The sequence below is a fragment of the Amblyomma mixtum genome, chromosome 2, assembly GCF_055824585.1.
Source record: "Amblyomma mixtum isolate Tamu chromosome 2, ASM5582458v1, whole genome shotgun sequence".
In the NCBI taxonomy this organism is placed as follows: domain Eukaryota; kingdom Metazoa; phylum Arthropoda; class Arachnida; order Ixodida; family Ixodidae; genus Amblyomma; species Amblyomma mixtum.
Window position 1 is genome coordinate 32,752,821 of NC_143013.1, and position 7,076 is coordinate 32,759,896.

The following is a 7,076-nucleotide window of genomic DNA, read 5'->3' on the forward strand; positions in this document are numbered from 1 at the left end:
TCAAGTATGTTGTGGACCTTCAGGTGTGGCTTGGCTACAAGGGCTTTGCTTATTATACAGTTGCATCCGAGGACGCAGCTGAGCTGGTTCTACAGGCAGTGTCGTCAAAGCAGCTTTTTTCAGAGGCCACGACTGTAGCTTGCATGGAGAAGTTTGGGTGGATGAAAAATTCAGGGGGGCACTTTGTTGACCTAAAGTGCGGTGAGGCGAAAGCCTTAAGCGCAGTGGTGCTGCTTGTGTCACTGATGTGTGGTTGGGATGTTAAGCTTCGCCTGTAAGAGTGGAACGCGGCAGCGTCTTGCAACGCTTCCAGGGAGTCCACAGAACGCCATTGCCGTTCGGCTCTATGCCTTGCTCGTCCGTAAATTGGGTTTTGAGGAAAGGAAATGTATCTGTCTGGCATATCTCGGTGGACACCTGAACCTCTCCATTACAGGAAGGGAGGAAGATGGGAGTGAACGAAGACACCAGACACCATATTTACTAGATACGCCTTTGTTCATTCCAAATCATCGAGCTGGCATGGCGCTGGTATGGCGGAGTGGTAGCGTGCTCATCTCGCACTCCGGAGGCCCTGGTTCGATTCCCCAACTCGACCACTTTCCTACTCGGTTTTATTTATCTGGTCTGACTAGAAAGGTTAATTAGGCTACTTGGTTAATTAAGCAATTAACTAACCTCAGTCCAACTTACTTGGAAAATCACCATGCCATCCCTTTAATTGGTTGCATGGTGTAAGGAGATAGCGCCACCCAGCGGCGTTCGTGAGGAGAAGACAAAGCACGAGGAGCGCGTGCTGAGGGGTACGCCGGGACAGGTCGAACAGGATTACGTGGCAGAGAAGAGAAGAGCGCGGTGGGCGACGGACGTGGACGAGTTCTGCTGGCTCCCCGAGTTCCGGGCTTGGGCCTTAGCCGCAGACGTCCGGGCCACCAGACCTGGACTTCCATCGTCGAGAGCCTCAACCACCAGGCTCAGGCGCTACTCTTCTCCGTCCATCCGTCAGCTGCTCTACATAGGCCGCTTCGGGCGCCTACGTGATTTTTCCGGGATACCAGACCTGGGAACCGTGCCGGGAGCCCACGAACGCTGACGCTGCGGTAGCGTTGCATCGGCGTTTGGAACGCCAAGAGACTCCTTGACTACCCGACACGCAGCCAGTCCTCGCCACTCGTTGCTCGAATAAGACAAGTAGTGTGAACTTTCCTCTTTGACTCTTTTTCCTGCATTTTTCATAAGCACTTTGTTCTGTTCCCCCGTGTGTTTTTCCCGTGCGTTCCTGCCTTGCTCTCTTGTTCCTTTCCTTTTTTCACTCTCATATTGTAATTGGTTTCCTTTCCGTTAAAAGCCGCCTCGTTTATTGTTTGTACTTTGGTGTTTGTTGAAAATAAGACCTGCAATCTCACAGAGTCCTCACAAATTTGGCGTCCACTACGACAGGACGAGGTCGGTTATTATTTCTTTGCCTGTTGTGTTAATTTAGGCACAGTATGAGCGCGTCAGATTTGGTTACTTTAGGCGAGCGCATGGGCTTGTGCGGCGCGGAGTTACGAGCGTGGGTGGAGGACGAGCTTCGTAAGGCACGGGAAGAGAGAGCCGCTGAGCGTGAAGCTGCGAAGCAGAAATTGGAATTAGAGGCACGGAATTTAGAGGCTGAGCGTGAAGCTGCGAAGCAGAAATTGGATTTAGAGGCACGGAATTTAGAGACGGAGCGAGAGGCTGCGAAGGAACGCTTGGAGTTAGAGGCGCGGAACTTGCAGCTACAAATAAGGCTCATGGAGGGTGGCGCAAATCCTCCGAGTGACCGTGGAGAGCGTAGCGTCTCATCGACCAGCTCCATTAACCCGCACAGCCTCATACCACAGTTCAATGAAGCGCGGGATGACCTCGATGCCTACTTAAAGAGATTTGAGCATGTGGCCACGGGGCAGGGTTGGCCAAAAGAAAAGTGGGCAACGGCGTTGAGCTTGTGCCTTGGTGGCGAAGCACTTAGGGTCTTCGGTCGGCTCTCGCCTGAGGATTCCGTGGATTATGACAAAGCGAAGCTTGCCTTGCTTCAGAGGTTTAGGTTCAGCGCGGAAGGGTACCGAGAGAAGTTTCGCCAGAGCAAGCCCCAGGATGGAGAAACGGCCTCGCAATATGCTGCCAGGTTGTTTAGCTTCTTTGACCGTTGGGTCGAGATGCGGGGTGAAGGCCGCACTTTTGAGGTGGTTCGCGAGATGGTCGTGAGCGAACAATTTCTGAACAACTGTCATTCTCGTTTAGCCCTTTTCTTACGTGAGCGGGAGGGCAAGACAGTTGCCAAGCTGGCGGAGGCTGCCGATCATTTTCTTGAAGCACAACGGCAAAATAACTTGTTGGTCTTTAAAGAAAAGGGGGAGCACACGATAGGTAAAGCCAAAGACGAGATTTCAGGTCCACAGTCTCGCCTTCGGTGTTTTCTTTGTGACAAGACTGGGCACAAGGCGTCGGATTGTCGGACAAAGCCGAAGCAATTGTATTGCACCTGGTGCCGCGAGGTAGGACATGATGCCCAGTCATGCAAAGCTAAGAGGCCAGGAGACCGTGAGGAGTCCGCCTGTTGCATGACACCTCGATATTCACATCCCGATAGCACTGCAGTGGTAACGCGCGTAGAGGGCCAGTTGGGGGAGATGGTCTGTCCTTCCAACCCGGTGGAAACTGCTATGCCCGTGGCGCACGGTGAGGTGTTCGGCCAGCATGGTTCGGTATTACGGGATACGGGCAGCACCGGTATTGTTGTGCGTGAGTCTCTTGTACCGCCAGCGGCACTAACAGGGAAAAAGGCTACATTATTCTTGGCCAATGGGACCCGTGTAGAAGTTCCGGAAGCGGAGGTGGTGATTTCTTCTCCATACTTCTCGGGTAAGGCCATCGCGCGCTGCTTGTCTACACCCTTATACGACATTATAATAGGCAATGTCCCCGGGGCTAAACCTCCATTCTCGGTTGACCCGCCAGTTCTCACTGATCAGGCAGTTTCCATTGCCATGACGGGCGCGGTCGATGTTCCTTCCCTTATGGTGACAGCAAAGGTTTCAGAGAGTAGTAAAAGCCCCACTCTGAACACACTCCACTTGTCACGGCCGGAGTTTCGCCTCAAACAGGAAGAAGACCCGAGCTTAGAGGTGTGTCGCAGGAAGTTGGGGCAAATATTTCGTGGTAAGGGACAGACCGCCCACTCCTTTGATACTGATGACGGTGTTCTCTTCCGGACATACCAAGTGTGTCCCGGCCAAGTCGTTGAGCAAGCGGTGGTACCGAAGGGCTTACGCACGCAAGTTCTTAAGTTGGCACATAAGAGTGCATTATCCGGCCATCATGGAATACGGCAAACAATAGCTAGGGTGCTCAGTGAGTTTTACTGGCCCGGTGTACAGGCTGACATTAAGAGTTATGTCAGATCGTGTGATATGTGTCAGCAGACTGTGTCGAAGGCAAGGGAGAACAGAGTGAATAACATCATAGGACGGGAACATGTAAAATCATGGTGGAAACTGAGGTCGGTGTGGAGAAAACGGTTTCACAAAGGAAAACGGAAGTATTAGCCGGAAAAGTTCTCGTGACGGTGATGTGGTTTGATGGGAACAATGGAATACGGAAGAATGTAGCCCACACCTATTGTTGGAATTGTTTTTGTTTGTTCATGTTTGTTTTTGAGTGTCGGCTATCTACTTTTTATGTTTTCCGTGTTTCTTCGCCCTCTATGGACGCTTTACGTTGACTTTCCATGTGCTCTCTGTGCTGTGTGTGCGAAGGTCTGTGAACGCTTCGAACATTGACGACCGTCGTATTGTGTGTGGTGTGTAGTGTGCGCGCTGTGGTGCGGTGTTCTGTGTTGCGATCGTCGAACGCGTCTGGTGTCGCTCTCCTGAAGTCGAGTTCTTTCCCTTGGAAAAAACTTCCGAAGAGGGGGCCTTCTGTAAGGAGATAGCGCCACCCAGCGGCGTTCGTGAGGAGAAGACAAAGCACGAGGAGCGCGTGCTGAGGGGTACGCCGGGACAGGTCGAACAGGATTACGTGGCAGAGAAGAGAAGAGCGCGGTGGGCGACGGACGTGGACGAGTTCTGCTGGCTCCCCGAGTTCCGGGCTTGGGCCTTAGCCGCAGACGTCCGGGCCACCAGACCTGGACTTCCATCGTCGAGAGCCTCAACCACCAGGCTCAGGCGCTACTCTTCTCCGTCCATCCGTCAGCTGCTCTACATAGGCCGCTTCGGGCGCCTACGTGATTTTTCCGGGATACCAGACCTGGGAACCGTGCCGGGAGCCCACGAACGCTGACGCTGCGGTAGCGTTGCATCGGCGTTTGGAACGCCAAGAGACTCCTTGACTACCCGACACGCAGCCAGTCCTCGCCACTCGTTGCTCGAATAAGACAAGTAGTGTGAACTTTCCTCTTTGACTCTTTTTCCTGCATTTTTCATAAGCACTTTGTTCTGTTCCCCCGTGTGTTTTTCCCGTGCGTTCCTGCCTTGCTCTCTTGTTCCTTTCCTTTTTTCACTCTCATATTGTAATTGGTTTCCTTTCCGTTAAAAGCCGCCTCGTTTATTGTTTGTACTTTGGTGTTTGTTGAAAATAAGACCTGCAATCTCACAGAGTCCTCACACATGGTTACTAGCCAAAGTACAATTGGCCCCGTTTGAAATTCGCGAATGACCATTTCGACCAATTGAAAAGCGTGACATTTCTGTCGACAACTCCTGATTACAACGGTGAGGCATTAAAGGCTTCCACCTTAAAATAGGCAATGTGGCAGCCCATGGGCCAATGGATTGTGGACCATGCAGGCGAGTTGCAGAGCTAGTGCAGCCCACAATGCGTATTGCGGTGGGAACCAGTCTTAAGCAACCAGGTTTTGACCAAAAAGCATTTAACGCATTGCGATGGCTGGGACTCCAGTATAGGACTGACTTCACAGAGAACGTTTTTTTTTTAACCGAAACTCCGCAGACATTCTATGATGCAAGCCTTTTAACTGAATTTATTTACTAGTTGCTCCTTCCCACACTGATTGTGATGCACATATTTTTACTTGTATTATTTAAAATGCAATGGCTGCCCACTCCCTTGTATGAACAGGTGAACTGGTGAATGTGCGTTAAAGGTTGGAGTACTTTTTCTTTCAAGAGTGTTGGAACGCAGCTTGAGTTTTTAAATGAGCAGTTTACAGTACAGTATAGCTCTGGTCTAAATTGGAATAGCTATGTTTTGGATGGTTGCTTTGCAATGGGATCATCATTCATGCTGATGTAGATGTTATTGTGTCCCCAGCACAAAAGCCAAAATTGTAGACTGTGATGCACAGGACATCATTGCATAGAAATCTTTAAAAGGAAGCTGCAACAGCCGAGACTTGCAACCTAATTTGCAATTAAAAAGCAGCAGCAATAACTGTGTTCATTAAAGGGCCTATGCAACAGTTTTGAAAGGGGCTATCAAATATACACATTATGTAAATACCAATGAGCATGCATACAGTGTATAGGTAGTCCTCAAAAGTGAGGCAGTAATTTCCAAAGGATTTAATTCCTGCTCCTCGCAGCGGCCACTGGTGCCATTCTGTCATGCGAATGCTGCCTTGCGACCATGCTTGTGACATTTGCCTACTTGACGTTAGTTGTGAGGGGGCTATGACTGGATCGCTAAAGCCGCAAGGACCTTCGTAGATGAAGGAGGCGGGGGTGCGGCTAGCTGGAGACAGCGCCGCGTCGCTCCCTTCCAGTCTCTCATCTTTTCTCCCGCCAAGCAAAAGAAAAAAGTTTACTCAAGCCCATGATCGAGGGAGTGGAGCGGCAGTCTCAGCCTGTATATTTTTGGCGCAAAAGAGCTACTTGACTAGCAAGTCTGAAAAACTCGAGGTATGTGTGAAGCCTCAACCTCTGACGGAGTACCAGCGGTGGAGGCCTTGCACAGCTGTGGAACCAGCACCCTGCCAGTGCACTCTACTCTCCCAGCAGGTAGTGGGCGAGGGAGAAGCACGATGAAAGGTGAGAAGGTAGGAAGAGGTTGTGCAGCTGATGCTCTCAGATGGCTTTCACAAATGTCAGGCGAAGCTGCAAGAGGCTACACAGTGCGCACATGCAGCACAGCTCTTGTGGAGTTCGGCGCATTACACAGCATAGTGCAAAAGTTGATCCATTCTTACTTCACAGTAAAAACGATAACGCTCAGAGTCATTTGTTTAAACTGCACCAGGCTAAAAACTTCCGACGGTAGTATTAAATGACATCCTTAAAGAGCTTATCATTTGAGTGACCTAGAGAATGCTACCTCATTTGATAACTTTGCAAGGCAGTGCCACACACATGCGCTATTTCCTCTGAATGCGCTTGAACTCCGTCAAGGTCTTACCTGTGCCGAGCAGGCCATTCTTTGGGGATCCAAGTTGAGGTAACTCGAACTCTGGCAATCACACACAACCAAACTCATTTCTGAGACCCGCACACCCTATATGTCTTAAAGGGGCTGCGAAACACTGCTTGGGGGGATACCGGCTATACTTCAGGTGGATTCTTTATGTCACACAAATGCTGACTAAAAAAGAATTACAGGAATCGATGCAGAGGGTTATTCAATGAAGAAATTTCAAAATACAAGCAAACAAAACGCTGCCCTCAACTCTATTTTGGCGGGGCTTCCCACTCCTATTTCGCTTTCCCAATGACGGCACTGGCGCAACCAATCAAAACAGCCTGCCAGAGCACGTCGCGGAAGTTTGCACTCCATGGTTGCCGGCTCTCTGTAACTTGTTCTTGCTGAGACTGGCAGCGTCGTTTCCATGCTAGAGCCCCTGGTGGTATATTTTTATTTTACTTGCTTTGCAGGGCTTTTATCTAAGACGAACAAGTTGTTTTTGTTGATCTAATATAACACACCGACAGGTGACAAGATGTGTCTCTATTTATTCACACAATTTGCAGTATATTTACTGTTTGTCAATCATCAAGCTCGCGCCAGGTGATGTCATATCCGCTGCTAAAACCCGCCACTGTGTGGGGACACCATCACAGACGAATTTGTTTTTGGGAGGACATTAAAAAATGGAATTTACGCGG